Source organism: Perna viridis, chromosome 3, assembly GCF_037379345.1.
Source record: "Perna viridis isolate PV_CMFRI_1.1 ecotype Kerala chromosome 3, ASM3737934v1, whole genome shotgun sequence".
Classification (NCBI taxonomy): domain Eukaryota; kingdom Metazoa; phylum Mollusca; class Bivalvia; order Mytilida; family Mytilidae; genus Perna; species Perna viridis.
In genome coordinates, this window is record NC_142447.1 from 52,868,304 (window position 1) to 52,890,088 (window position 21,785).

Consider the following 21,785-nt stretch of genomic DNA (forward strand, 5'->3'; position numbering starts at 1 on the left):
ATGCAATATTGGTTTTAGTGTTTTGGTTATTTCATGGCTGTTTCCTCATTGCATTATATAGGCCCATGTGACCTTTCATGCAATATTATTTGGTTGCTTCAATTTAGAGCATACATTTGGGTACATGCTTGTCGTCTCTATGTTATTCCATAAAAAGATCAAAGGAAAAAAGAAGATTCATGTTACAAGTCTCATGATTACATAAAGATTCATCTCACAGGGTCTGTCATTTCTAATATAGTCACTGACCGGGCTAACATTCATTCATAAAAATATATTTAACTTCTATATTTATTCAGATCTAAAACTTTATCACAAATACATGTATGTCCACAGGATGGCGAATATAGTCCACAATTTATCTTCCTCCACATATGACCTGAAACAGAGGAAATAGGTTTAATCAATAAAATTCAGAAACACATTTAATTTAGGAAAATAATTTAACGACCAGACACAAAAGAAGCATTTATCAGCATCAAGAGTATCAATCAACACGAGTGTTCATTATAGCAGAAATTCATAATGTATCGGTCGGCCATTTGAATTTATTCATTATACCTTTAAATTCAATATGAACACATCCAATGGTATTATGCAATATTTTGATATGCAAAATTATTAGTAGTACTACATGAATTGACACTTAAAACATTTTATTAAAAATGAAAAATTTATATTATCCATCTAAATGTAAAAAATATAATTATAACGTCATGATTTTTACAATAGTTGTTCAAAGTTTTTCATTAACGACCACTAAGACAGACAACTCTGTCTGAGCTGTCACATAAACAAGGGGTGGGGGGCAATTTGTAAAAAACACAAAATATATTTATCTTTACTGATGGTTTTAAATCGACCAAATTTAGTACTAACACATTTCTATACAGTTAAAAAGCCATACATATTGCCACGAAAGGGAAATTATACGAAGATATTCAATGTTATTCCGAAATTTCTTTTCCGACAAAATATGTCGTTGGAACTCTCCGTTACTCCCCACTATAACCAAAATTTCAACTGTTGATTTCGGTAATATATATCATTATACAGCCATAAAAAATAAATGGTCAAAATTTGTAAGCACATATAAATTTCTTTCCCAAAACAAGCCTGATATATGCAAAGAGTTTAGAGAAATCACACTTTTACCTCGCAATTCTACACCCACATGATGGATCCGCCATCTTGGTATCCTGGGTTGCACATCGCCAGCACTCCACAGTTTAGTTTAGTTTCCCACTTTTGGCTAGGGATGAAAAATGACATAAATGGAAACCGGTGGTTGCTATAGTGATTAAAAATGAAGAATCTATTGTTGATCAAACATTTTCTGAAAAAAGGGGACTTTTGGAAGTATTTTGCAATGTTTTATATATTTTCAATGTTGAAGGGGCTTTTTTTCAATGACAATTTGACTTCATTGTGAAAGTGAAAGTAAGTCAATTTTTCACCATGCTAAATTTAATAAGTGGATTACAAGGTGAAATAGCTCAAAATCTAACCGGTGATGCCCATATGAGGAAGGGGTTTTCGAAGGAAAAAGTTTGAACAGTTTCAGGGGATGAAATAAAAATTGCAGATATTTTGCGGGAAATTTGATATTTTAAACCTGATTTTATGAACTTTTTTGCAAATTTTCGCATATTTTTGCATGGTTTCTATGGTAACCCTATATGCTGTGGGTAATTTTTTTCCAGAACATTTTTACTGCATCCTGAAGGCCTTGGCTAGAGCTATTTCTAGATATATAGATTTACAGATGCTTGACATTTTTTTAAAGTGATAAATGTTACAAAGCATCAGATTACAAGACCAAAATTAGGCAGTTCTACAATACTGTGGAGTGCTGGCATCCCTGTCAGGTGAAAATGTTCTTCAATGTTGTTTCATTTGTCCATTTCCCAACAATTGAGACCAATTTTTAAAGAGTTAAAGCGATGCAGATGACTGGCTAGAATATATAGTTGTCAAAGTAATTTCCGGAACGCCTAACATCTCCGGATGAACAGTTTTAAATTAAGTAACTAGAAAACATTAAAACATTCGTATATGTTTCTGATATTTTATTCCCATGGGCGCAAGAACCGGTACGGTTGGTAATGCTCTGACCATATCAATAATTTTGACAGGTACGGTATGTCGTACCAATAATTTTCACATTTTGGCGGTAAGGCCTCGTGTCAAAAAAAAAAAGAAGCAATAATTAAATATTTGCTTCCTACGCATAGTTTCGATATATCATATCATTAAATAATTTTGTTTCCATATTTGAGTTATTATGTATGCTCTCTGACATGCCCTCTTGCAATTTAATGCTGTTTATGCTGTGCCCAATTTTTATGATCTCCATCCATAGACGAAAGACCGGGCATAAGATAAACAGCATTAAAAAGCAAGCGGAAATGTCGGAGAACACACATAATAACTCAAATATGGAAACAAAATGATTTAATGATATTTTTTGTGATAAAAAAAAATCCTGCATGGTCCGAATAGCCTGCGGTCGGGTTGCATATTTGATAGTGATTAAAACAAATTACCATGGATAAATAAAAAAAATAGGAAAATGTTCAAGAAAAAAATCAATACTCTACAAACAAACAGAACGAACCAACAGAGGGCAAATCTATAGACATTTTCAAAAAGAAGTCAAGAAACGGCTAAGGCCAGCAGAATTGACCTACGAAAACATCATCCAGGGACTAGAAGCTAACAACTCAAAACCGTTCTGAAAGTACATCAAGTCGAGGAAATCTGACAACATTGGAATCTCCCCACTCAAAAGCAAAGGCAAGCTAATCAGCTATAGGAAGATGAAAACCGAGACACGATTTAAAACTGTATTTGCAATTGACAACAACCAAACTACGCCAACACCATGCAGGAAAAACCAAGAAAATAAATGAATCCATCAAAACGTTAAAAAATAACAACAAACGGGCCAGAAAAGCTCCTCATAGCAGTCCATCAATCTAAAGCGTCTGGACCCGATGGTATACCAAATTGCATATTCAAGAATGTGCCACACACATTGCACCCGGGTTAAAAGTCATATTTCAATGCTCTGTAGATACAGATTCACTCCTTAAGGACTGACTGGCTGCAAAAATCTCTTGAGTATTTAAGAAGGAAAACAAGCATACAGCTGAAAACTACAGACCTGTTTCACTAACGTCAGTATCAAGCAAATTATTGGAGCATATCATCAGTAGACATATTTTGAAACACCTAGAAAAACACAGAGTATTGACATCACTAAACCATGGATTCCGATCAGGTCACTTGTGCGAAACACAACTGTTGGTTACCATCAATGACTTTATGAAAACATACGACGCTGGAACGCAAACCGACATTGCCATACTCGACTTCCCGAAAGCAGTACCACACAATAGGCTCCTTCACAAAATTAACACCTACAGAATCAGAAGAATCACCAATAAATGGTTGCGCATGTCTCTCACACAAGGAGCAATGAAGGTAAAAGTTGGAGGAGAACATTCCGAAGAAATTAAAGTCGACTCTCTGGAGTCCCTCAAGGACCAGTCCTAGGACCTATCCTGTTCCTTTGCCATATCTATCGATCTACCAGACTCGGTAAAGTCGTCTGGAACGTACTACCAGTCTTATTCTATTTTCCGGTTTATCCTTGATTTTCACTTCATCAAGTTGTGGCGTAGCTCAATTAACCTAATTAACGGCCCGTAAATGGTAAATAAGTGATAGTAGTCACATTTGAAAATTGAAAAGAAACTAATACTAATAAAAGCCGAGCATTTAAGGTGGTAAAACGAAGAGGTAGACCAAAAAAATTGGCCTTATGGCCATCGTCAGAGCGAATACACTGGTCGAGAGGAAAAGACATATATTTCATTTTTATAAGTTCTTTTATTTTTATGAATGTTTCAACGTTTTACGCACCATAATCTATCTCCATTAGGCGGATATATGAATGCAATATTAATCACATATTAGTATTTACAGCATAAATTACGATAATTGGGGACTTGAAATTACTTGGTTTTGAATAAAAATATCTTATTTCAATTCTAGCAACTTTGATGGAAGGAGTGAACATTGTCATCGCTGAATCCATTATAAAAATTGTATTATTAGCAATATTGTTTATCAGCCAAACAGCCATTTATTGATTATCACGTTCCAGCAAAGTCGCCTTTTCGCTTTAATTTTCAACCAAACATGTTTCACTCTCGCTCTTATTTCTCAGTCAAACAGATTTCCCTCATTTCCAAACTCTTATTTGTCAGTCAAACAGATTTCCCTTATTTGCAAACTTTTATTTCTCCGGCAAACATATTCCCCTTTTTTATTTCCCTGCATGCCAATTAGTTTTTTTCTTTCATATTTCCCAACGGCTTATTTCTCAACCAAGCAGCGCTTTCTCTCTTATTTCTCAGCCAAACATATTTCTCTCTTATTTTCCAGCCGAGTCATCTTTATACGGAATGTATTGCACATTCATGATTTGCCCTTTAGAAATAAATGACAATTAAATACAATTGAATGTAATACTATGTGAAAAAAAGAATGTACACCACTTAAGTTATCTCGAGAGACTGTTGCTAAAACATTTCGTCTAATTTCGACCTAAACCATAGTGTAAAAGTTATAATCGAGATGCAAAAATGTTAAGCATTACATGTATATTGACTGTAGTCTTTGTGGTGATGTTTTGAGACTCTTGGTAGTCGCTCAGACGTAGTTGGTTAAACTACAGTATATTTGCAATTGACATACAATTAACATTTGTAAGCAATGGTTTGTCAAACAGACACGGATTACAGAGTCAAGATGCCAGTTATAAAAGTCGAAACTGGTCAAAGTTGTACCTTTGAAAGGCTGTATTCCCTGTTTTACAATCAGAAAAAAATCTTGAAGGCATGTTAATGTAGTCTATAAACCAATAAACGATAAGAATTTTTCGTTGTCACCAGTTAGTCCATGGGCCAACATAACCCCTCACCCTAGAGGGGTTTTTATAGACATATATAGCGTTCCTCGAATTCGGAGATCACCACGGGACACTTTTTTTTCTTGCTCAAAAACAAAATGGATTGGACAAAAGTAAACCATACTTATTTAGTCCTTCCCTAAATACAATATCTACATATAGAATAAGAGAGCATGCTTTAATAATATATGAACTATATATTACTGTAATAAGTGTAACTAAAAGTCAATTGGAGAGAAAACAGTTTTGGAAAGGGGATGTAGTGGTGACAATCTATAATACAGCAAAGAAAAACACACAAAAATATCAGATTGATTTACAAATCATACAACAAGAAATCCTTTTGACCCTTTTATATACTGAAAAACCTGCTGAAAAACATATTCCTTCAGGTACGAGGACACACTTAATTTCGTAGTGCATTTCAACAGACCCATCTTGACATATAAAAAAAATTCCACCGCTTTAAACTCCACCAATATGGAAACATATATAATAGCAGATTTCTATAAGAGTGCCAGTAAAATTCACCATCATTTTTTTATTTTTAGCAACTTTGCTTCGGAGACCTCGTAGACATGAAAAGTGACCACTGCCAAATGTCCTAAATTTGGAAACTTCTTTCATAGGACCAAATCACAACTTCTACATAAAATTACAGAATAAAAAAAATCCCTTGTAAATTTGACCCTTGTCCTACATTTCTGCAGTTAATACTAAGCAATAAAGTTTATGACAGCAAAGAAAAAAAATCAGGAAGAAACACACTAAAAAAAGGAATTATATTAATATATTAATATATTAATTGTGATCTCGTACCTTCATATGTTAATTCAGGGCTTCCAGAAAATGTTTGCATTAAATGGATAGGTATCACCCATGTTAGTACCTCATCTACGAAGCGAATATGTGATGATATTTACTCGGTGCAGGTCATAATTCCGATGTACGTTTGAATCCTGATTGGTTTTCATACAGATCGTAATTTATCATATGATTACACACAAATATATTCATTACTCGCTCCCTTGCCTTCCCTACCTGTATCAATCATATTTCAAGACAAAGCACTATAAATTAACTTTTATGAGATTGGCTTTTGAGACACAGTATCACATACCATGGATGTTGACCCTCAAGGAAAAAAATTGAAATTTTATTGGAAAATTTAGTTTCTCTCTTTGATTATCCAAAACGGTGTGTGTCATATGAATTGACTATCCACATTTATATCGCTCATTCTCAATAAAACGGGACAATTGACCCTTGAGAAATCATTAAATTGAAATTCGTCCTTTCTTTTCAAGATTTTACAGTGTCAAAGCTCAATATTTCGGATTGTTTTTCCCAAAACGATTTCAGGTTAACTTTTGTACTTTTAGAGATATAGTATAAACTATAAGGCTTAGTTTAGACGTATTTTTTGCTATGTAACATACGTGAAAATCTTAGTTGCCTTGCCTCCACAAATGTCACATACGTTCAACGCAAGTATGGATGATTTATCTGCATATTATTTTCAGAACATCATGACAATAAATCATTATCAAGCAATTCAAAAGAGATATTTGATACAATGTGTTGATTTTCAAATGTTTTTAAACCACTTTGTTGGTGTTATCACATTTTAAAAAAAATTTAACATGAATATATGTTATTTTGAAGTTTTCATAAACTACAAAATGTCGACAAGAAGTCACCATTTGTTGCTCGATATCATCAAGTATTGTTATACAACTGATTGTGATGTATCGCCATCCTTTCTTGGCATAGATTTTCCACAGAACTATGGTATTTGAATTAGTGGTAAAAAGTAAAGAATGTTACTGATATCATTGATTTTTTATTAAAATGCTAAATGAGTACAACCCTTGAATTTTGATTGATTTATTGACGAGATTATCTTCCTAGAATACACAATGAAAATATTTCACATATTTGTTCTTATTTTTTCAACCAGAAACATTATTTTTAATTGGGTAAATAGTTCTTCATTTGCTGGAAAGGTTTTTTCTAAAATCAAATTGTCCCTGTTAATGTCAATAGGGACTAATTAAACCTATTGTTTCTTGCATCAGATGAATACTAAGCAAATGTGTAGAACAACCATTTTTAAAACGCACAAACCACACACATATCTCACAATTCATTTGATGTAACTTATGTTTCCATTTTTAATGAAATTCAAATGGTCGAGATACAAGTGTCATGGAGTGTGTTTTCACTTTAATTATTCTCAAATCTGATAATGTAAATTAAAGACTTTCGTAATTTGCAAGTCACTTATCGTCATTTTGAGAGAAAGAACACTAAACTGGATCAAGAAAAAATGTATATAATGTATGTTACGAAGTCAGACATAAAGTTATCGCGAGGAAAATATGGATTCTATAGTTTCCATTTCCCAACTGACAAGTTTGAAAAGACGTTTAGATCTGCCATTTGCAATTGGCTGTCCAATTCTACGGAATTTGTGAGCATATCCACTTGCACATAGCTTCTCTTCTGTCGTGCTCGTTCACGAGCGAGATATGCATCTCCTTCAGTTACTTTTTTCTTCTCTCTATATCTCTTTTGTATCTCCGCTCGAGACATAGGCATTTTGATGTCCTGAAATGCAAAAACACATTTTTATTGTCAAAGAAACGTACGTTACCGCTAAAGAAACATACGTTACCACAAAAGTACTTTTGATCCTTTATTTAATATATTTTAAGTAATTAAAATATCCATAATTAATTTTTCATACTTAATTAAAAAAAAAACAGACAACAAAAACATCAGCATTTAATTTCATTAAGAAAGGTATTCGTAGTGTAGAACTTTCCTACTGACTTGCATATATCACTTAACATTTTACTGTTACAATTTTCCGCACAGGTATACAGGCTAGAAACCACTAATTCCACTTCCCATAGGCTTCTATGCAAATTTCACAATATTCAATGGCTTCTCTGGACTTTACCTTAACTTTAACCCCCAGAGGACTATGTATCAGCATGATTCTACACATGTCAGCTCACAATCCTCAGAATGGCATGTGGGGTTAGCAGACTTGCAGTGCAGTACTGGTCACCGGAAGTGAAGTGTCTATAAATAGCATGGGAAATCCCAGTGTTTTCACAAGATAAGGGTATATTTAGAAATCATTATGGAGATTAGGCTTCACATCATAAGAAGCAAAATGCGTCTATACAATGTACAGAAATGTTTTTCCTTTCAGAAACTGTTTGAATTTTTTAAATAAGATGAGAACTTTTTTCACAGCACTATGAGGAACAGGGGTAATTTCTGCGTAGGACTATTTTTGCGTACGTTCCAAATGCTCATTGGTTGAATTGGTGGTCTGTAATCTATACAGTTTAATTTATACTAATAGTATACTACACAAAATGTTTCACTGCATATTCCGAATTTAAGTTTTTTTTTTATATTTTCAACTAAGTTATCATAGCTTTTAGGGGTTATGAAAAGTAGAAACATACGTTACCATTGGTAACGTTTGTTTCTATTTTAAAATCAAGTATTGTTTACATCTAATACTGTATAGGCATCACACAGTGACATGTTATTGTAATATTTCAACCCTTTTCAATATAAAATTGACACATTTGTCAATAAATAAGGGAAGATATATATTATAGTTATGCTACACATACATACCTCTTTCATCGAAGATTACAAACTATAATATAAGGAATAATTTTCGTAGCAGACAGCATCTAGCAGATGATGCAGACAACGTGTCGTGTGTGTCATGTGATCAAATGAATAAAAGCTATATAAATAGCGAGTAAGCCTTAGTTCCGTAACACTTGATAACGTATGTTACAGTAACATATGTTACAAATGAATCGTTGGACATTTATCTTTTTTTTTTTTTTTTTGTGTTTTTGGAATAATGAACCCATTCATTCAACATTTGAAATAACATGTTAATTGCAGTATATTAACGCTATGCTGATGTTGACTGAGTGTACTCTTCCATCCTAGATACACACACGGATGTTACAGTTTTGACTTGACTAAACGTTTTATAGTAAAATCATCGCCTGAAAAATGCTGAAATTTATGAAAAACTGTCAGTTAATGAGTCTAAATAACAAATATACATATAAAGCGACCTAAAAATACAGTTGATTTATAGGTTACAGACCACCAATTCAACCAATGAGCATTTGGAACGTACGCAAAAATAGTCCTACGCAGAAATTACCCCTGTTCCTCTTAGTGCTGTGAAAAAAGTTCTCATCTTATTTTAAAAATTTAAAGAGTTTCTGAAAGGAAAAACATTTCTGTACATTTTATAGGTGCATTTTGCTTCTTGTGATGTGAAGCCTAATCTCCATAATGATTTTTAAATATACCCCTATCTTGTGAAAACACTGGGATTTCCCATGCTATTTATAGACCCTTCACTTCCGGTGACCAGTACTGCACTGCAAGTCTGCTAACCCCACATGCCATTCTGAGGATTGTGAGCTGACATATGTAGAATCATGCTGATATATAGTCATCTGCAGGTTAAAGTTAAGGTAAAGTCCAGAGAAGCCATTGAATATTGTGAAATTAGCATAGAAGCCTATGGGAAGTGGAATTAGTGGTTTTTAGCCTTAAGCTGAAGCCATGGCAAAATGAAAAGTTTCTTGAAATAGCTTTAAACTACTTGAAGATCTTGTTAACTTTGCCATGAGAGGAATACACTACAAAAATCCTTCAAAATATGCATTTTTTTAAGTTATAGGTCCAAATTATGGAAAATTGGTCTTTTTGGCTGATTTTTATGTCCTATCTTGTAAAAAGTGTAGAAAATTTAGTAAAAATATCAAATATTAAACTTTGAGGGCTATATTTACCTAAATATGGTAGTAATAAGCACTTGAAATCAAGTTTTGTGTAGATCTGAGCAAAAATTAGGTTAGAAATGAGGAAAAACTCACTTTCATTACTGCGGTTAAGGCCATATAAGCATTCCCCTATGGCAACATGGAAAATCCATTATTGAGCACTTTTTTTGCTTTAGGTGCCCTTTACTGGTCATGTTTTAATGTGAAAACACTGTATTTACAAATTTAATGCCAAATATATCACCTTTTGTGAAAATTTAAAGATTTAGGATTTTTGACATGTGATCAAGAAAAAGGGGGAGGCATGTCAGAAATAAATTTTTAAAAATAGACCAATTTCTCAGAAAATGATTACTTTTAAAACTATTTCTTCATTAATATTGTTAAAAAACAAGTTGTGATTGATATTTTTTATTTGAAAAGTCAGAAAAAGTTCTTTGCAAATATTTAATGCATTTCAGTATGGTAGAATATTTTCACTTTTTTGCTCGCACAACTTGGTTACCCTATATTTAAAAATCAAATATTTAAAAAAGTGCTTGTCACATTTCACTGAAACTTTGCAAATGCATTCAGTATGTGTGTAGGAAGATACCTGTATAGTTATTTATTTTTTCTAAGACAAAAAGTGACTCTTTAGGTTACAGACCACCAATTCAACCAATGAGCATTTGGAACGTACGCAAAAATAGTCCTACGCAGAAATTACCCCTGTTCCTCTTAGTGCTGTGAAAAAAGTTCTCATCTTATTTTAAAAATTTAAAGAGTTTCTGAAAGGAAAAACATTTCTGTACATTTTATAGGTGCATTTTGCTTCTTGTGATGTGAAGCCTAATCTCCATAATGATTTTTAAATATACCCCTATCTTGTGAAAACACTGGGATTTCCCATGCTATTTATAGACCCTTCACTTCCGGTGACCAGTACTGCACTGCAAGTCTGCTAACCCCACATGCCATTCTGAGGATTGTGAGCTGACATATGTAGAATCATGCTGATATATAGTCATCTGCAGGTTAAAGTTAAGGTAAAGTCCAGAGAAGCCATTGAATATTGTGAAATTAGCATAGAAGCCTATGGGAAGTGGAATTAGTGGTTTTTAGCCTTAAGCTGAAGCCATGGCAAAATGAAAAGTTTCTTGAAATAGCTTTAAACTACTTGAAGATCTTGTTAACTTTGCCATGAGAGGAATACACTACAAAAATCCTTCAAAATATGCATTTTTTTAAGTTATAGGTCCAAATTATGGAAAATTGGTCTTTTTGGCTGATTTTTATGTCCTATCTTGTAAAAAGTGTAGAAAATTTAGTAAAAATATCAAATATTAAACTTTGAGGGCTATATTTACCTAAATATGGTAGTAATAAGCACTTGAAATCAAGTTTTGTGTAGATCTGAGCAAAAATTAGGTTAGAAATGAGGAAAAACTCACTTTCATTACTGCGGTTAAGGCCATATAAGCATTCCCCTATGGCAACATGGAAAATCCATTATTGAGCACTTTTTTTGCTTTAGGTGCCCTTTACTGGTCATGTTTTAATGTGAAAACACTGTATTTACAAATTTAATGCCAAATATATCACCTTTTGTGAAAATTTAAAGATTTAGGATTTTTGACATGTGATCAAGAAAAAGGGGGAGGCATGTCAGAAATAAATTTTTAAAAATAGACCAATTTCTCAGAAAATGATTACTTTTAAAACTATTTCTTCATTAATATTGTTAAAAAACAAGTTGTGATTGATATTTTTTATTTGAAAAGTCAGAAAAAGTTCTTTGCAAATATTTAATGCATTTCAGTATGGTAGAATATTTTCACTTTTTTGCTCGCACAACTTGGTTACCCTATATTTAAAAATCAAATATTTAAAAAAGTGCTTGTCACATTTCACTGAAACTTTGCAAATGCATTCAGTATGTGTGTAGGAAGATACCTGTATAGTTATTTATTTTTTCTAAGACAAAAAGTGACTCTTTAGGTTACAGACCACCAATTCAACCAATGAGCATTTGGAACGTACGCAAAAATAGTCCTACGCAGAAATTACCCCTGTTCCTCTTAGTGCTGTGAAAAAAGTTCTCATCTTATTTTAAAAATTTAAAGAGTTTCTGAAAGGAAAAACATTTCTGTACATTTTATAGGTGCATTTTGCTTCTTGTGATGTGAAGCCTAATCTCCATAATGATTTTTAAATATACCCCTATCTTGTGAAAACACTGGGATTTCCCATGCTATTTATAGACCCTTCACTTCCGGTGACCAGTACTGCACTGCAAGTCTGCTAACCCCACATGCCATTCTGAGGATTGTGAGCTGACATATGTAGAATCATGCTGATATATAGTCATCTGCAGGTTAAAGTTAAGGTAAAGTCCAGAGAAGCCATTGAATATTGTGAAATTAGCATAGAAGCCTATGGGAAGTGGAATTAGTGGTTTTTAGCCTTAAGCTGAAGCCATGGCAAAATGAAAAGTTTCTTGAAATAGCTTTAAACTACTTGAAGATCTTGTTAACTTTGCCATGAGAGGAATACACTACAAAAATCCTTCAAAATATGCATTTTTTTAAGTTATAGGTCCAAATTATGGAAAATTGGTCTTTTTGGCTGATTTTTATGTCCTATCTTGTAAAAAGTGTAGAAAATTTAGTAAAAATATCAAATATTAAACTTTGAGGGCTATATTTACCTAAATATGGTAGTAATAAGCACTTGAAATCAAGTTTTGTGTAGATCTGAGCAAAAATTAGGTTAGAAATGAGGAAAAACTCACTTTCATTACTGCGGTTAAGGCCATATAAGCATTCCCCTATGGCAACATGGAAAATCCATTATTGAGCACTTTTTTTGCTTTAGGTGCCCTTTACTGGTCATGTTTTAATGTGAAAACACTGTATTTACAAATTTAATGCCAAATATATCACCTTTTGTGAAAATTTAAAGATTTAGGATTTTTGACATGTGATCAAGAAAAAGGGGGAGGCATGTCAGAAATAAATTTTTAAAAATAGACCAATTTCTCAGAAAATGATTACTTTTAAAACTATTTCTTCATTAATATTGTTAAAAAACAAGTTGTGATTGATATTTTTTATTTGAAAAGTCAGAAAAAGTTCTTTGCAAATATTTAATGCATTTCAGTATGGTAGAATATTTTCACTTTTTTGCTCGCACAACTTGGTTACCCTATATTTAAAAATCAAATATTTAAAAAAGTGCTTGTCACATTTCACTGAAACTTTGCAAATGCATTCAGTATGTGTGTAGGAAGATACCTGTATAGTTATTTATTTTTTCTAAGACAAAAAGTGACTCTTTAGGTTACAGACCACCAATTCAACCAATGAGCATTTGGAACGTACGCAAAAATAGTCCTACGCAGAAATTACCCCTGTTCCTCTTAGTGCTGTGAAAAAAGTTCTCATCTTATTTTAAAAATTTAAAGAGTTTCTGAAAGGAAAAACATTTCTGTACATTTTATAGGTGCATTTTGCTTCTTGTGATGTGAAGCCTAATCTCCATAATGATTTTTAAATATACCCCTATCTTGTGAAAACACTGGGATTTCCCATGCTATTTATAGACCCTTCACTTCCGGTGACCAGTACTGCACTGCAAGTCTGCTAACCCCACATGCCATTCTGAGGATTGTGAGCTGACATATGTAGAATCATGCTGATATATAGTCATCTGCAGGTTAAAGTTAAGGTAAAGTCCAGAGAAGCCATTGAATATTGTGAAATTAGCATAGAAGCCTATGGGAAGTGGAATTAGTGGTTTTTAGCCTTAAGCTGAAGCCATGGCAAAATGAAAAGTTTCTTGAAATAGCTTTAAACTACTTGAAGATCTTGTTAACTTTGCCATGAGAGGAATACACTACAAAAATCCTTCAAAATATGCATTTTTTTAAGTTATAGGTCCAAATTATGGAAAATTGGTCTTTTTGGCTGATTTTTATGTCCTATCTTGTAAAAAGTGTAGAAAATTTAGTAAAAATATCAAATATTAAACTTTGAGGGCTATATTTACCTAAATATGGTAGTAATAAGCACTTGAAATCAAGTTTTGTGTAGATCTGAGCAAAAATTAGGTTAGAAATGAGGAAAAACTCACTTTCATTACTGCGGTTAAGGCCATATAAGCATTCCCCTATGGCAACATGGAAAATCCATTATTGAGCACTTTTTTTGCTTTAGGTGCCCTTTACTGGTCATGTTTTAATGTGAAAACACTGTATTTACAAATTTAATGCCAAATATATCACCTTTTGTGAAAATTTAAAGATTTAGGATTTTTGACATGTGATCAAGAAAAAGGGGGAGGCATGTCAGAAATAAATTTTTAAAAATAGACCAATTTCTCAGAAAATGATTACTTTTAAAACTATTTCTTCATTAATATTGTTAAAAAACAAGTTGTGATTGATATTTTTTATTTGAAAAGTCAGAAAAAGTTCTTTGCAAATATTTAATGCATTTCAGTATGGTAGAATATTTTCACTTTTTTGCTCGCACAACTTGGTTACCCTATATTTAAAAATCAAATATTTAAAAAAGTGCTTGTCACATTTCACTGAAACTTTGCAAATGCATTCAGTATGTGTGTAGGAAGATACCTGTATAGTTATTTATTTTTTCTAAGACAAAAAGTGACTCTTTAGGTTACAGACCACCAATTCAACCAATGAGCATTTGGAACGTACGCAAAAATAGTCCTACGCAGAAATTACCCCTGTTCCTCTTAGTGCTGTGAAAAAAGTTCTCATCTTATTTTAAAAATTTAAAGAGTTTCTGAAAGGAAAAACATTTCTGTACATTTTATAGGTGCATTTTGCTTCTTGTGATGTGAAGCCTAATCTCCATAATGATTTTTAAATATACCCCTATCTTGTGAAAACACTGGGATTTCCCATGCTATTTATAGACCCTTCACTTCCGGTGACCAGTACTGCACTGCAAGTCTGCTAACCCCACATGCCATTCTGAGGATTGTGAGCTGACATATGTAGAATCATGCTGATATATAGTCATCTGCAGGTTAAAGTTAAGGTAAAGTCCAGAGAAGCCATTGAATATTGTGAAATTAGCATAGAAGCCTATGGGAAGTGGAATTAGTGGTTTTTAGCCTTAAGCTGAAGCCATGGCAAAATGAAAAGTTTCTTGAAATAGCTTTAAACTACTTGAAGATCTTGTTAACTTTGCCATGAGAGGAATACACTACAAAAATCCTTCAAAATATGCATTTTTTTAAGTTATAGGTCCAAATTATGGAAAATTGGTCTTTTTGGCTGATTTTTATGTCCTATCTTGTAAAAAGTGTAGAAAATTTAGTAAAAATATCAAATATTAAACTTTGAGGGCTATATTTACCTAAATATGGTAGTAATAAGCACTTGAAATCAAGTTTTGTGTAGATCTGAGCAAAAATTAGGTTAGAAATGAGGAAAAACTCACTTTCATTACTGCGGTTAAGGCCATATAAGCATTCCCCTATGGCAACATGGAAAATCCATTATTGAGCACTTTTTTTGCTTTAGGTGCCCTTTACTGGTCATGTTTTAATGTGAAAACACTGTATTTACAAATTTAATGCCAAATATATCACCTTTTGTGAAAATTTAAAGATTTAGGATTTTTGACATGTGATCAAGAAAAAGGGGGAGGCATGTCAGAAATAAATTTTTAAAAATAGACCAATTTCTCAGAAAATGATTACTTTTAAAACTATTTCTTCATTAATATTGTTAAAAAACAAGTTGTGATTGATATTTTTTATTTGAAAAGTCAGAAAAAGTTCTTTGCAAATATTTAATGCATTTCAGTATGGTAGAATATTTTCACTTTTTTGCTCGCACAACTTGGTTACCCTATATTTAAAAATCAAATATTTAAAAAAGTGCTTGTCACATTTCACTGAAACTTTGCAAATGCATTCAGTATGTGTGTAGGAAGATACCTGTATAGTTATTTATTTTTTCTAAGACAAAAAGTGACTCTTTAGGTTACAGACCACCAATTCAACCAATGAGCATTTGGAACGTACGCAAAAATAGTCCTACGCAGAAATTACCCCTGTTCCTCTTAGTGCTGTGAAAAAAGTTCTCATCTTATTTTAAAAATTTAAAGAGTTTCTGAAAGGAAAAACATTTCTGTACATTTTATAGGTGCATTTTGCTTCTTGTGATGTGAAGCCTAATCTCCATAATGATTTTTAAATATACCCCTATCTTGTGAAAACACTGGGATTTCCCATGCTATTTATAGACCCTTCACTTCCGGTGACCAGTACTGCACTGCAAGTCTGCTAACCCCACATGCCATTCTGAGGATTGTGAGCTGACATATGTAGAATCATGCTGATATATAGTCATCTGCAGGTTAAAGTTAAGGTAAAGTCCAGAGAAGCCATTGAATATTGTGAAATTAGCATAGAAGCCTATGGGAAGTGGAATTAGTGGTTTTTAGCCTTAAGCTGAAGCCATGGCAAAATGAAAAGTTTCTTGAAATAGCTTTAAACTACTTGAAGATCTTGTTAACTTTGCCATGAGAGGAATACACTACAAAAATCCTTCAAAATATGCATTTTTTTAAGTTATAGGTCCAAATTATGGAAAATTGGTCTTTTTGGCTGATTTTTATGTCCTATCTTGTAAAAAGTGTAGAAAATTTAGTAAAAATATCAAATATTAAACTTTGAGGGCTATATTTACCTAAATATGGTAGTAATAAGCACTTGAAATCAAGTTTTGTGTAGATCTGAGCAAAAATTAGGTTAGAAATGAGGAAAAACTCACTTTCATTACTGCGGTTAAGGCCATATAAGCATTCCCCTATGGCAACATGGAAAATCCATTATTGAGCACTTTTTTTGCTTTAGGTGCCCTTTACTGGTCATGTTTTAATGTGAAAACACTGTATTTACAAATTTAATGCCAAATATATCACCTTTTGTGAAAATTTAAAGATTTAGGATTTTTGACATGTGATCAAGAAAAAGGGGGAGGCATGTCAGAAATAAATTTTTAAAAATAGACCAATTTCTCAGAAAATGATTACTTTTAAAACTATTTCTTCATTAATATTGTTAAAAAACAAGTTGTGATTGATATTTTTTATTTGAAAAGTCAGAAAAAGTTCTTTGCAAATATTTAATGCATTTCAGTATGGTAGAATATTTTCACTTTTTTGCTCGCACAACTTGGTTACCCTATATTTAAAAATCAAATATTTAAAAAAGTGCTTGTCACATTTCACTGAAACTTTGCAAATGCATTCAGTATGTGTGTAGGAAGATACCTGTATAGTTATTTATTTTTTCTAAGACAAAAAGTGACTCTTTAGGTTACAGACCACCAATTCAACCAATGAGCATTTGGAACGTACGCAAAAATAGTCCTACGCAGAAATTACCCCTGTTCCTCTTAGTGCTGTGAAAAAAGTTCTCATCTTATTTTAAAAATTTAAAGAGTTTCTGAAAGGAAAAACATTTCTGTACATTTTATAGGTGCATTTTGCTTCTTGTGATGTGAAGCCTAATCTCCATAATGATTTTTAAATATACCCCTATCTTGTGAAAACACTGGGATTTCCCATGCTATTTATAGACCCTTCACTTCCGGTGACCAGTACTGCACTGCAAGTCTGCTAACCCCACATGCCATTCTGAGGATTGTGAGCTGACATATGTAGAATCATGCTGATATATAGTCATCTGCAGGTTAAAGTTAAGGTAAAGTCCAGAGAAGCCATTGAATATTGTGAAATTAGCATAGAAGCCTATGGGAAGTGGAATTAGTGGTTTTTAGCCTTAAGCTGAAGCCATGGCAAAATGAAAAGTTTCTTGAAATAGCTTTAAACTACTTGAAGATCTTGTTAACTTTGCCATGAGAGGAATACACTACAAAAATCCTTCAAAATATGCATTTTTTTAAGTTATAGGTCCAAATTATGGAAAATTGGTCTTTTTGGCTGATTTTTATGTCCTATCTTGTAAAAAGTGTAGAAAATTTAGTAAAAATATCAAATATTAAACTTTGAGGGCTATATTTACCTAAATATGGTAGTAATAAGCACTTGAAATCAAGTTTTGTGTAGATCTGAGCAAAAATTAGGTTAGAAATGAGGAAAAACTCACTTTCATTACTGCGGTTAAGGCCATATAAGCATTCCCCTATGGCAACATGGAAAATCCATTATTGAGCACTTTTTTTGCTTTAGGTGCCCTTTACTGGTCATGTTTTAATGTGAAAACACTGTATTTACAAATTTAATGCCAAATATATCACCTTTTGTGAAAATTTAAAGATTTAGGATTTTTGACATGTGATCAAGAAAAAGGGGGAGGCATGTCAGAAATAAATTTTTAAAAATAGACCAATTTCTCAGAAAATGATTACTTTTAAAACTATTTCTTCATTAATATTGTTAAAAAACAAGTTGTGATTGATATTTTTTATTTGAAAAGTCAGAAAAAGTTCTTTGCAAATATTTAATGCATTTCAGTATGGTAGAATATTTTCACTTTTTTGCTCGCACAACTTGGTTACCCTATATTTAAAAATCAAATATTTAAAAAAGTGCTTGTCACATTTCACTGAAACTTTGCAAATGCATTCAGTATGTGTGTAGGAAGATACCTGTATAGTTATTTATTTTTTCTAAGACAAAAAGTGACTCTTTAGGTTACAGACCACCAATTCAACCAATGAGCATTTGGAACGTACGCAAAAATAGTCCTACGCAGAAATTACCCCTGTTCCTCTTAGTGCTGTGAAAAAAGTTCTCATCTTATTTTAAAAATTTAAAGAGTTTCTGAAAGGAAAAACATTTCTGTACATTTTATAGGTGCATTTTGCTTCTTGTGATGTGAAGCCTAATCTCCATAATGATTTTTAAATATACCCCTATCTTGTGAAAACACTGGGATTTCCCATGCTATTTATAGACCCTTCACTTCCGGTGACCAGTACTGCACTGCAAGTCTGCTAACCCCACATGCCATTCTGAGGATTGTGAGCTGACATATGTAGAATCATGCTGATATATAGTCATCTGCAGGTTAAAGTTAAGGTAAAGTCCAGAGAAGCCATTGAATATTGTGAAATTAGCATAGAAGCCTATGGGAAGTGGAATTAGTGGTTTTTAGCCTATATGTGTGCGAGTGTAGATGATTTTGTGTAGCCTTTTACACGGTTTATTGTTTGTTCTTGTTGAAAATTAGCGACAAGCCTATAATATCGTAAGAAAACGAAAATGCAATCATTTCAGTCGTTTGTAGCAACTCAATTGGCAGAATGTTATGGTTGTCAAAAAATGAAAAAGCAAAATCGACTTTGTTTCCAGGACATTTTATTCTGATTGTAGTTGTATCTTCGAATGTCAGAACGGCGACAGTATCGTATGTTACAAAAACACACCTTTCGGATGTCATTTTTCTTAAAGAAACATATTTGCGCTGTATATGCTTCTCGTTTTCGAAGAACATATCAGTTAGTACTTTTAGAAGTGTCTGGCGATCTCTAAATTGGCATCGGTTGTGCATGAAGTATCGGCGACAAGAATGTCTCGCCTTATTGAGAATGAGGGATATTTATGTGTCAAATATGTATTGCCTATCCACAGTGCATGTGTAAAAGACAAATTGAGTGTCCATATTGGTCTTCAACGTACATGGTTAAACTAGTAAGGTCCTACAGATATGGATACCATCTCAGTGATGTCTAGTTTCTCCATCTAGTCTACTTTTGAAGATATTTTCGCGTTTGGGGAATATTTGCGAAAACTTAGAATTGCGAAGATTTCCATGTTTATAGTATATCATTGTCTAGTATATGCATGTAAAGTCTAGGGATATTTGACTTTGTAAACTAATTGCAACAGAACCTATGCTACAATCAATTAAAATATGATTGATACAGATAGGGAAGGCAATGGAGCGAGTAATTAATATATATGTGTGTAATCATTTGTTAAATTACGATCTTCTGTATGAAAACCAATCAGGGTTCAAACCTACACCAGTTAATCGAAATATATAACAGTTTTAAAATCGTTAGAAAAGAGAGAAACCTGTTGTTTTGTATTTTGTGATTTTTCTAAAGCTTTTAACCGAGTTTGGCATAAAGGTATAATGCACAAATTTAACGCCTATAAAATTGCATGCAATATTCCCAACTGGTTCAAAGATATTTGAGTGACAGGAAACAAAAAGTAATATGCAAATCTTCTTCATCATCAATATTAAATATAAGTGCAAGTGTACCCCAGAGTTCGGTATTAAGTCGTCTTTTATTTCTAATCTATATGAACGATATAGGAGAAAGTCTAGGGCCATTTAACAAGAATGTTTGCAGAGGACACTTCCTTAACCTATTCTAGCGAAAATCCACAAGAAATACATGATAAGGGCCTAGAAGCCTTAAATGAATGTCCACAACAGTGACTTATTATATTTAATCCAGAAAAAAAAACATACATAATGATCTTCACTAACACAGAAAAAGAAGATGAACTATTATTCGCCCTCAACGACAGAATTATACCTATCAAACAAGATCCTAAATATATCGGAATAACGTTAACACAAGATGCAAAGTGGACGTCCCATATAAATGACATAATCAAATTTAAACATGTTACGAAAATTAAAATATAGATAAAGTGGTAATATTATTTTAAAGTTCTATATAAAACGTCTGTATACGACCATTTTAAAGTTTTATATAAAACATCTGTATACGACCATTGTTCGAATAAAGTTATGAAGTCTGGGATAACTGTGGAGTAATTAACTCAACGCGTCTTGAGAAGTTACAACTCCGGAAATGCCCAGATAATCTTCAAAATTTTATTACCGCCATCAATTCAAAGTACTAATAGATACCCATTACGAAATGGATTTGATCTGATTGTACATTTCTGTTGACTGTCAATAACCGCGAATGGAATAAACCTGAGAAATCTACTCGCGAACTACAATCCACCTCTAATGTCCAAATTACTCTGATAAACTCTTATATACGATTTAGCCGGATTAAATCTGCTGGTAGAAATTAATGTTCATTTGCTCACTAGCGGTGACGAGATTCAATATAACTATCTTTGATCAGGTATTACGATGGATAAAAATTCGAAATATTTCCTCGTAATTTAATAAGTCATTTGTCAAAAGGGTGTCTACTGTTGTCGAGTCTCGAATAATTCTACTATTATTGTTGTTGTTTTGTATGTAAATGCCCATTAGAAATTATTGTTCATTGTTGCATGCTTCTGTGTTTATGTTGAAGTTGTTGTAACAAATTGTATTGAAGGGTAAAAGACCACGCCTGTTTGTTCTTTGGGCAAATAAAAAATCCTTATAAACTAAAAATACTTACTATTATATATAATTCATTCTGATAAAACCGATGTATTACAAAGGTATGCAGAAAAACATATTATTACAAATTGCATTGAGTTGTACAGTTGCGGAGGGAAATACAATCATAGTTTTTTAGAGGTCAGAGAGAATCCAGAGTGTCATTTAAAATTCTAATGAATTTGCACAATTTTCTTAGTTTGGATTGCTGTTTTTGATTCATAACAGCAGTAAATTTTAAAACATTACAGTTAGATATGAATTTTTTATCAATGTAAAGCTTTCTATCGTTTCGAAAATTAGGACATTCCATCAGGTAGTGGTATTCATCACCAATGGCCTCTCTGCATACAGGGCATGTTCGTTGATTACGCTCTATATTTTGCCATCTGCCGCTTTCTATTGGTAGTTTGTGGTTCGTTGTCCTAAACTTCGAAAATGTAATAATATATTTGTCATTTAGTATGTTAAAATATTGTTCGAAGTTACGTGATTTCTTGAATAACCGATAGTTAATAGTTTTTGGTGAGGTGTTGATGTTTCCTGCCCATTTCTGCTTATACTGGTCCTCTAGTCTTTGTTTTATTACGTGTTTTATATTAGTT

General features: G+C 32.6%; 2 long non-coding RNA genes across 2 annotated transcripts; both read right to left on the reverse strand.

Moving 5' to 3' along the window:
* Positions 1 to 277: 277 nt before the first annotated feature.
* Positions 278 to 1,913, reverse strand: LOC148622874 (uncharacterized). The gene is made up of 2 exons (XR_015920716.1): positions 1,156 to 1,913; positions 278 to 379 (listed from the first exon to the last, which is right to left on the reverse strand). It is a non-coding gene; the product is annotated as an uncharacterized LOC148622874 (long non-coding RNA).
* Positions 1,914 to 6,827: 4,914 nt separating this feature from the next.
* On the reverse strand, positions 6,828 to 8,750 carry LOC148622875 (uncharacterized). The gene is made up of 2 exons (XR_015920883.1): positions 8,642 to 8,750; positions 6,828 to 7,588 (listed from the first exon to the last, which is right to left on the reverse strand). It is a non-coding gene; the product is annotated as an uncharacterized LOC148622875 (long non-coding RNA).
* Between the last annotated feature and the right edge of the window lie 13,035 nt (positions 8,751 to 21,785).